Raw genomic sequence first — 10,744 nt, 5'->3', positions numbered from 1 at the left:
GCAAATTACTACAAAGTAAAAGTGAACACATGGCCATTGTGACAAGACATATCGGGGAGCCATTAGAATGTTTTAAATTGTTTAGAGCCTCTGGTTTTGAAAACAGCTGCAACATTGCAAAGCAAATTGCAAAGCTTCGGAAAGGAAATTTAAAGATCATTACATTTGATGGAGAAAAATATTATTACTATTTTATTCTGGCACAAATATTTTGTATTTGTAAGTTTATGCTATTCCACATTTATCACTAATACTCTTATTTCATTTTATTAGTAATAAAATATTTATTTTAAATATTTATTTTAAATAAAATATAAAATACAAAAGCTTTATATTTTACTCCTTCACTTGCACTTTTTAAATTTTCTTTTTGAACAAAGGGCCCTGCATTTTCACTTTCAGTTGTGACCTGCAAATTATGTAGCCATCCTTGCCTGAGAGGCAAAGGACTTTGAGACAATTTTTCAGGGGAAAGGACTGAAATCTGCAAGGGGTTAAATGATTTGGCTGTGGTCCCAAAGTTAGCTAAGGAGAGGCAGTTTCTAAACATGAGATTTCAGAAGATAGAACCTTGAGTTCATCAAAAACCCACCTAGAACCCAGCTAATTATGAGAAGGGAAGACTTGGGAGTGCTTGCCTGGTTAATAATGACCACAGGGAAACAGAGAAGCAGTCAAGGGTACATCGTTACCAGCCAGATCATAGGAAATGAAAGAAAAGGCATCCGCCTAGTGCCTGGCATCCAGCAGAGAAATGAGGCCTCAGATTTAGCAATAACTATTGGATCTTTTTCTTCTCAGTGAAAACCTGCTACTCTTTGGTGAGGGCTTGTGGGCGCCAGCCAAAACCCAAGTACAATGTAAATAAATGAGACCCTTTTTGTGTAGCAGTACTTACTCAACTGTACGGTGCATACCTGGGGATCTGGTCAAAATGCAGATTCCGATTCAGGAAGTCTGAAGTAGAAGCCAAGAATATGCCTTTTTAACCAGCTCCTGAGAGCTGTTGCTGCTGCTGGTCCAGGCATCATGTTTTGAGAGACAAGGTTAAAGAGGCTGCTTCACCCTCGAGCATCACCGCAGAGGTGATAATGTGACGTGCTTACTCTAGGGCCATGCTGGTTGTGAAAATACCAGCGTATTTCCATGCAGACGAATAAGCAGCCCTTGGACCAGTGCCCAGTCTCCCCAGGAATCCAGCTCCTCTCCAGACCTCCTCAGGACCCAGTGACAATTGGCAGATGCCACTGGGGGGCCTCCAGAGCAGCTTCAGAGCTGCCAGGATTCATTCTGACGGGTCAGCAACAGGCTGACCGGTTATTATGTTCTGAATGTCACTCTGGGAAAGAAAGGGCTCCCAGTAAATCTGCGTTGAATGACTTTATGGAAAGTATTCAAGACTTGGTGCAGTCTAGACCCCTGTTTATCTTTCCCCAAACGTATTCAATTACTGGTTCTTTTTTGGCAAACATTGATCTAGCTCACCCAATTCATTTTGCTAATGAGAAAATGGGATCAGAAGGTTGATTCACCCTAAGTCAGATAGCTAAGGAGAAGCCAATAGAGGGCCAGAAATCCATTGTCCCTCCCAAATGTCATGCCCGGTTGAGTCTTCCTAAAATGAAAGATGCTTTAGTTTGACTCTCACAGAGTGGTGACAACCTATAAGGTTTTATTGTGAATCAATTAAACTATTTGAATTAATGTTAGTTTAAAGAGATATCATCATTTCTTTAAATTCAAACTCTCAGCCTTGAAATATATATTCTTATCAGGGCTATGGAGATATTACAGGAAAATTCTACTGTATCTAACATTTTTCAGTCATACGATCCCAAACCTCTCACTGCAGATGCAGAATTGAGCTAAAGAGGCTTGCGTAATGTCACATAGCTACTTAGTCACAAATCCAAGGCCAGGACCCAGATCTCTTTACTCTCCCCATAGTGTTCATTCCTCCCAACCACAGCTGCACTCAGTTTTGCTTTGTAAAGGAAGTGTCTGTGTAAATGACCAGTTTAACACAACACAAGCGGCTATAACCACTGTAACCGGGCAAGCTGACTACAAGTTTACTTTTTTCCAGGACAAGGTGAGAACAACCACATCTGAGAAGAGAAGGAACCCGGCAATGATGTACGGTAGGCTTCAGGAAATTGCTCTCTACTGGGATGCAGAGGGGTGTCCCTTAACTCTACCAAAAGGCACAGTTTTTAAAAACCAGGGACTGAATCATTGAGTTCCCTAAGGATCAATGAGGAATGGAGGGAGTATGCAGAGATAACAGAAGATGGAAGCAAAATGTCATGCCACGTGCCTTGGTAGAAAGTTATTTTCCTGATACAGTCATTCACCTTTACAAGGGCATGTGTAGTTGTAACTACTGCCCCTCAGCCCCGCCACCCCAGCATCCGGCTTCTCCAGCCTGGCCCTGGGGCATATCTGTTACTGAGCTGGATGATCTTTTGTGAGGAATCTGGGAGTTACATTCCCTGCCTTTCATCCACCCCAAACCACGAGGACACACTGGTTACCTTTGTGTGTTACCAGATAAGATTACAGAAGGAATTAGAGAGGTGCCTGTGATTCAGTTTAGGGCCAATGTAATTGCTACCACCTCATCATTGAAGGGCTTTGCAAAGGAAATAAGCACCATCAGGTTGCAAGAGTGATTTTCCTGTCCAATCCTAAAAAGGAACTGCCCTCAATAAATCATCTTCCTAATGGAAATGACAGAATTATTCTCCCAGGAGGGATAAACCCGGAGGACTGTACAAACCACACGTCCCTCTTGAGGGTAATAGGAAGGAAATCCACAGCCACAGCTGCCTGGGAGGATCTAAGGCTTCCTAGGGTTTTGTTCCATCTCTCTCGCTCTGAGGTCACCCATAATGCCTTTTACAAGTCATTGTTTACATATAAAGATAGAATTCCTCTTAGTAAGTATGCTGGGTTTTTTTTTTTTTTAACTATCTCTGTGGTTAATCACAAGGGAAACAAATTCATCATATATTTTAAGTAAAAGGAAAGTGTAAAATTAGTCTAAAATACCTTTTTGTTAATAACACCAGTAGAACTAAATACACTGGGAGAAAAATATTAACTGGTAATAGTGGTAGTTTTGGAAAAGATTGTATGTGATTATCTTCCCTTCTGTGTGCTTTTTTAATGTTTAGATTTCTATACTTTAAAATTGGATTTTTAAGTACTTGTTATTAATTCTATAATATGTAACCTATAATAAGAGTTGAGATACATGCTAATATCAGTAGCTACTTTTTAAGTGGATCATAAAGATATGGATACTCTAATGAGATTTTAGAATCAGAACTAATAATTTCATTTTCTTCATCAATTGCATTAGTTTAAGAATTTGTAATGAACTTTGTATCTGGCATTTGGCAAAGAAACTCCAACTCATTTTTTTGAAATAGATTTGTTAGAACTCAAGGTTTCTTTTCCAATCAAAACGTTAGGAAATGCCACTCCCAATCTGACGGAGCAGTCAGGCTTTTGATTTCTGAGAAATTCTTGCCCAGGTCACCAGAGAATGAAAGGTCAGCTTTGAGGAAGTTTCTGGAACAAGAAGACTCTCAATGAAATTGGCTAGAATTTTTTGAGTGGTGAAAAAAAAATATCCTTTCAAAAAGGCGAGGTATAAGGGAATTAAGATCACAGTTTTATCAAATTCAACCTAGGCATTTAGTCAGATCCTTTGAAACATTTTCCCAGGATTAAAATTCATATTTGTTGCATTTTTGGCATGATGACTAAGTGATTTGGGACACTGGCCCAAAAATCATAGTTTTTTTTTAATTATTACAACAAATTAATAAATCAGAGGAAATCATTTTTTTAACATTCATTGTGAATAGCTTACTTTGGGGGGGGGATAAATCACAGTTTGTTATATATTTATTTTGCATTTTTAACTCTTTTCCCAAAAGTTTCCATGATAAATTCTATGGAGCACTTGAATAGAGTGGTTCTCCAAGTATGGCCCAGGGAACCCTAGGAATCCCTAAGACCCTTTTCGGGAGTCTACAACTCACTGCATCTTCCATCTAAAGATGTATGTGAAGTCATACTGTAATAGATTAAATGCAAAAGCAGATAAGAAAATTTAGATTAAGCCAGACAGGAGAAAGATATGCAAAAAAAAGCAAAGCAATGTCACTTGCTCACTTTTTTGTTTTGAATAATATAGCTATTTTTCACAAAAAATAGGTCATTTATGTTAAAAAATTTTATTATGGCTTTTTATTAACTACTTTGGTTTATTACTCTTATTTGTAATGTAGTAGTACTTTATAAATTTTCCATTTTAATTTATAATATAGTAAATATTAATAGCTATAATGAACCCAAATCAAAGATCTTTGGAATCTTCAATAATTTGAAGAATGCAAAGGGGTCCTGAGATCAAAAAGTTTGAGAACTGCTAAAATAAAGAAGTTCCTTTTAGAACAAGCTCAGAAGGAAGGCTGGAGGATGAGAGGCCACATGGAGTAAAGCTATATTCTTTCAGCTCAGGCCATCCTCTGTTAGTCACCCCGAGCTGGCCCGTCATTTGACCACAGAGGCATGAATAAACCCAGCCAAGGGCAGACATATCTGGCCTAGATGAAAAAGGACCACCTAGCCAAACTAAATTTCAGAGAAATAATAATTTTTATTTTAAGCCGCTACGTTCTGGTGTGGTTTGCTGTGCAGCATTATTTTGGCAATAAATAATGATTTGTTCCTCCTCTGATTTCTCCAGAAAAGTTACTGTATATTTACAATGAGTCCCAAATGTTTATGCTTCATTCTATATCATCTTATGCTGTGAAGTGATGTTTCTAAACCACTCGAGGAAGGAGAAAGATCAAGATGGCAGAGTAGGAGGATATTGAGCTCACCTTCCCCCAAAAATACATCAAAAAATATCTACATGAGGAGGAACTCTTTCTGAAAACAAACTGGAAACTGGCAAAAAAGCTCTTCCACAACCAAGACTGCGAAGAAAGATCCACATGGATTTGGGCAGGAAAGATATAGAAGCAATCAGATTGGGACCCATGCCCCCAGCAGGAGACATAGAAGAGGAGGTAAGGCTCAGGGATCCTCCTTGGGGAGTAAAGTGTTTGAGTCACTACTGGACACCCCAGCCCTGGGGTCCAACACCAGGAAGAGGAGCCCCCTAGCTGGTTTGAAAACAGCTGTAAGAAACCCAGACTCTGCTCATGAAGAGCCTGTTCACATGTTTGTTTACTTCTGGGAAGAGCATGGAGGAAGCAGACTGAAAACTGCCTGAAGCTCTGACCAGTTTGCTGAGACCATCAGGCATGCAACCTAGCTCACACCAAGTGCCTGCTCCAGCCCTTCTTGCTCCAGCATTCCTCTGCAGTGGGCTGGAGGCTGCCATTCCCAAAGAGACTGCACATACATAGAGGGAGTGAAACCAGCTTGGAGCCAACACTAGGGCTTCTGCTCCAATCCCACCATGAGCACAGGAGACGCTTGGCTCTGGCTTTAGCTCCTCCATCTGCAGCTCTACCTTACACCAAGATGGCAGCTGTCAACACACCCAGGGCTAAGACATGACCCATCCTCCCTTCAGATTCTACTCTCCCAGAAAAGCCTCTGGGCACACACAAACTGCATCGGGATATTTCCACAAAGTACACCCCTTCAAGACCAGGATAGGTAACTATTTCACCTAATTTCATAGAGGCAGAGAAAGTTAAACAAAATGAGAAGACAAAGGAATATGTTCCAAAAAAAAGAACAAGAAAAAACTCTGAAAAAAAAACCCTAATGGAACAGACATAAATAATTTACCAGATAAGAGTACAAAGCAATAGTAATAAAAAATGCTAACAGCACTTGAAAAAAGAATAGATGAACACAGTGAGAACTTTAACAAGGAACTAGAAAATATAAAACCGGAGCAGCCAGAACTGAAGAATATAATAACTGAAATGAATAATACACTAGAAGAAATTAACAGCTGACTAGGTGATATAGAAAAATGCATAAGCAGTCTGGAAGATAGAGTAATGGAAATCAACCAATCAGAGCAGCAAAGAGAAAAACATTTTTTAATAAGATAGAAATAAATCAAGCATCTTTTCTAACCACAAATGTATGAAACTAGGAATCAATTACAGGAAGAATAATGGGAAGAATATAAACATGTGGACATCAAACAACATGCTACTAAACACACACACACACACACACACACACACACAGACCCAATGAATCAATGAAGAAATCAAAGAGGAAATCAGAAAATACCTCAAGACAAGTGAAAATAAAAACATAACTTTCCAAAATCTATGAGATTCAACAAAAGTTCTCAGAGGGAAGTCTATAGCAATACAGGCCTACCTCAAGAAACAATAAAAATCTCAGATAAACAATTTAACTTACTATCAAAAGGAACTAGGAAAAAAAAGTGCCTAAGGTTAGCAGAAGGAAGAAAATAATAAAGATCAGAAAGAAAATAAGTAAAATAGAAACAACAAAAAAAGAGAAAAGATTGATGAAGCCAAGAGCTGATTTTTTGAAAAGATAAACAAAATTGATAAGTCTCTAGCCAGGCTCACAAGGGAAAAAAAAGGGGAGAGGACCCAAATAAACAAAATAAGAAAAGAAACCAGAGAAACTGCAATCAACATCACATAGATACAAAGATTCACAAATAGTTATATGCAAACAAATTTGGCAACATAGAAGAAATGAATAAGTTCCTAGAAACATACAACTTCCAAAACTGAATCAGAAAGAAATATATAATCTGAACATTCTGATTACCATTAGTAAAATTGAATTTGTAATGAAAAATCTACCAGCAAACAAAAGTCCAGGACAGAATGGCTTGACCAGGGAATTCTACTAAACATATGAATAACAGTTAATACCTATTCTCCTTAAACTATTCCAAAATTTTGAAGAGAAGAGAACACTCCCAAAATCATCATACAAGGCCACCATTATGCTGATACTAAAACTAAACAAAAACTCTATAAAAGAAGAAAATTACAGACCAATATTTCTGATGAATATAGATGCAAAAATCCTCAACAAAATACTAGCAAACTGAATTAAGCAATAAAAAAAATACACCATGATCAAGTGGAATTTATTACAGGGATGTAAGGATAGTTCAGTATCCACAAATCAATGTGATACACCACATTAACAAAACAAAGGATAAAAAGTCACATAATTATCTTAATAGACATAGAAAAAGCATTTGACAAAATTCAACATCCATTCATGATAAAAATTCTTATCAGATTTGTCATAGAGGGAATATATTTCAACATAATAAGGTCATTTATGTCAAAACAACAGATAACATCTTACTCAATGGTGAAAAGCTGGAAGCTTTTTCTCTAATATTAGGAATAAAACATGGATGCCCACTCTTGCCACTTCTATTTAACACAGTATTGGAGGTCCTAGCTACATCAATCAAACGAAAAAGAGGAAATGAAAAGAATCCAAATTGGAAGGGAAGAATTAAAACTGTCACTGTTTACAGATTACATGATACTATATATAGTAAACCCTAAGCCTCTACCAAAAAACTATTAGAATTAATAAATTAATTCAGTAAGATTGCAGGACTCAAGGTAAGTATACAGAAATGTTTTGCTTTTCCATACACTAAACATGTACAATCAGAAAGAGAAAGCTATAAAACAATCTTGTTTAAAATCACATTAAAAAGAATAAAATACCTAGGAATGAAATTAATCAAGGAGGTAAAATAACTGTGCTCTGAAAACTACAAAACATTGATCAAGGAAATTCAAGATAACATAAAGAAATGGAAAGACATCCTGTGCTAATTAATTGAAAGAATTAATGTTATTAAAATATCTGTATTTTCCCAAAGGAATCCAGATTTAATGCAATCTCAATCAAAATACCCATGACATTGTTCAGACAAGTCTAGAACAAATAATCCTAACATTTATATGGAACCACAAAAGACCCCAAATAGCCAAAGCAATCTTGAGAAAAAATAACAAAGCTAGAGGTAACAGGCTCCCTGACTTCAGACTATACTAAAAATCTACAGTAATCAAAACAATATGAAACTGGCACAAAAACAGACACATAGATCAATGGAACAGTATAGACAGCCTAGAATTAAACCCATGCACATATAGTCCACTACAAAGGAGGTAAAAATATACAATGAGGAAAAGAGAACTTCTGTAATAGGTATTCCTGAGAAAACTGGACAGCCACATGTAAAAGAATAAAATTAGAACATTTCTTCACAGCATATACAAAAACAGACTCAAGATGGATTGTAGACCTAAATTTAAGACTGGAAACTATAAAACTCCTGGAAGAAAACACAGGCAGAACACTCTTTGACATAAGTCATAGCAATATTTTTTTGGATCTGTCTCCTCAGGCAAAGGAAACAAAAACAAAAATAAACCAATAGGACTTAATTAAATTTAAAATCCTTTTCACAGCAAAGGAGGCCATCAGCAAAACAAAAAGGCAACCTGCTGAATGGGAGAAAGTTATTTGTAAATGATATGACTAATAAGGGGTTAATATCAAAAATATATAAAGAGCTCATACAACTCAACATCAAAAAAATCTGATTAAAAATTTGACAGAAGACCTGAATAATGTACATTTTTCCAAAGAGGAAATGCAGTTGGCCAACAGACACATGAAAAGATGCTCAACATCACTAACATAAATCAAAGCCACAGTGAGATGTCACTTCACAATTGTCAGAATGGCTATCCATAAAAAGTCTATAAGTAACAAATGTTGGTGAGGATATGGAGAAAGGAGAACCCTAGTACACTACTGGTAGAAATGTAAACTGGTGCAGTCACTATGGAAAACAGTATGGAATTTCCTAAAAAACTTAAAATAAAACTACCATATGATTCAGCAATTCCATTCCTCAGTATGTATCCAAAGGGAAAAAAAAAAAACATAGTATTCAAAAAGATATATGCACCTCAATGTTTATAGTAGTATTATTTTTCATTGCCAAGACATAAAAGAAATCTGTGTCCATCAAACAGATGAATGGATAAAAAAGATGTGGTGTATACACACACATGGACACAGAGAGAGGAATATTACACAGCCATAAAAAAGAATGGAATGCTGCCATTTGCAACAACATGGATGGACCTAGAGAGTATTATGTTTAGTGAAATAAGCCAGACAGAAAAAGACAAGTACTATGTATTGTCACATATAGGTAGAATCTAAAAAATAAGACAAGCTAATGAATATAACAAAACAGGACCAGACTCACAGATAGAGAACAGATTAGTGGTTACCAGTGGGGAGAGGGATGGGAAGAGGGACAAGATATGGGGTAGAGGATTAAGAGGTACAAACTACTATGCATTCAATAAATAAGCTACAATGATATATTGTATAGTACAGAAGATATAGCCAATATTTTATAATGACTTTAAATGGAGTATAATCTATAAAACTATTAAATCACCATCTTGTACACATGAAACTAATATAATATTGTAAGTCAACTATACTTTAATTTTTTTAAATAGAATGAAAAATAAACTACTTGAGGGAATATAGTATATCTTAGCTTATCTCTTTTGGCTCAGTAAATATGTAATTCATGGACTTTTTGGGAAACTAAAATTTCTAGACAAAGAAGGATTCCTTAAAATTCCTTATTTCTTACCTAGCCCTCTTTCTTCCCCCTAATGTTAAAAGCGAGAGAGCTTCCTTTTCTGAAAAATCAGTTCATTTTTCATGTGTTTTTTTTTTCTCCAAGTCGCAAACTCAATGAGCCCCAGAACTCAGTGAGCACAGAGAGCTTACAACCATAAAACAACAGCCTGATCCATCAGAAGAAAGCATTTTCAACAGATTTCTTCTGTATAGCACAGGAAACTATGTTCAATATCTTGTAGTAACCTATAATGAAAAAGAATATGAAAACAAATATATGTGTGTATGTGTATGACTGAAACACTATGCTGTACAACAGAAACTGACATATTGTAACTGACTATACATCAATTTAAAAAATCAATTAATATAGTACACCAAAAAAAGAAGCGCATATTTTCAATTTAATAGTTTTCACATTCCTATCATTGAAATTCTAGAACTCTGTAATCTGCTTTCTCATCACTTTTGTTATTACTGTTATTTTGGGACCTGTTTAAAAGAAAAGTGACTCCCTGCCCAAAAAGAGATCCTAGATTCTGCTCTGTGGCAGTCTCCAGGACAATTTCTAAATGCATGATCACCTTTGCCATATGTCCCCTGAAATCTTGTGCTACGAGCAGACCAAGACAAAGATGTGAAGCTAGTCTTCCAGTCCCTGGCAATTCTTTTTCTGTCTCTCCCCTTTCTGGACAGTTGTCACCTCAACCCTTTAGGAACTCAAGGCCTAATGCTTCTTCTGACTAACAAAAGCCCTACATTGTGCCTTTTTCCCTTCAAAATGTTCCATGCTCCAAAAGTTCCTTGCTTTCTTTCCCAACTGAGTCCTTACCAATGTTGCCAATCTTACTAAAGTGCCTTTGATCCCACCTGAGTGCCTGGTAGAAGATTCTATGAAAATAATTAATGTGAGTGTTAGCTTAATAAATGAACTTGAACAAGTGTTTGCATAAAGGACACATTTGTTAATAAAATTATACCAATGGTAATGATACTATTTGTGGCAGAGTCTACTCTCTGCTTATAATAATATTATGTTCTATTCTCATTCAAG

This window comes from Camelus bactrianus, chromosome 1 (genome assembly GCF_048773025.1).
Source record: "Camelus bactrianus isolate YW-2024 breed Bactrian camel chromosome 1, ASM4877302v1, whole genome shotgun sequence".
Lineage (NCBI taxonomy): Eukaryota > Metazoa > Chordata > Mammalia > Artiodactyla > Camelidae > Camelus > Camelus bactrianus.
Note: the sequence above shows the minus strand (reverse complement) of the source record.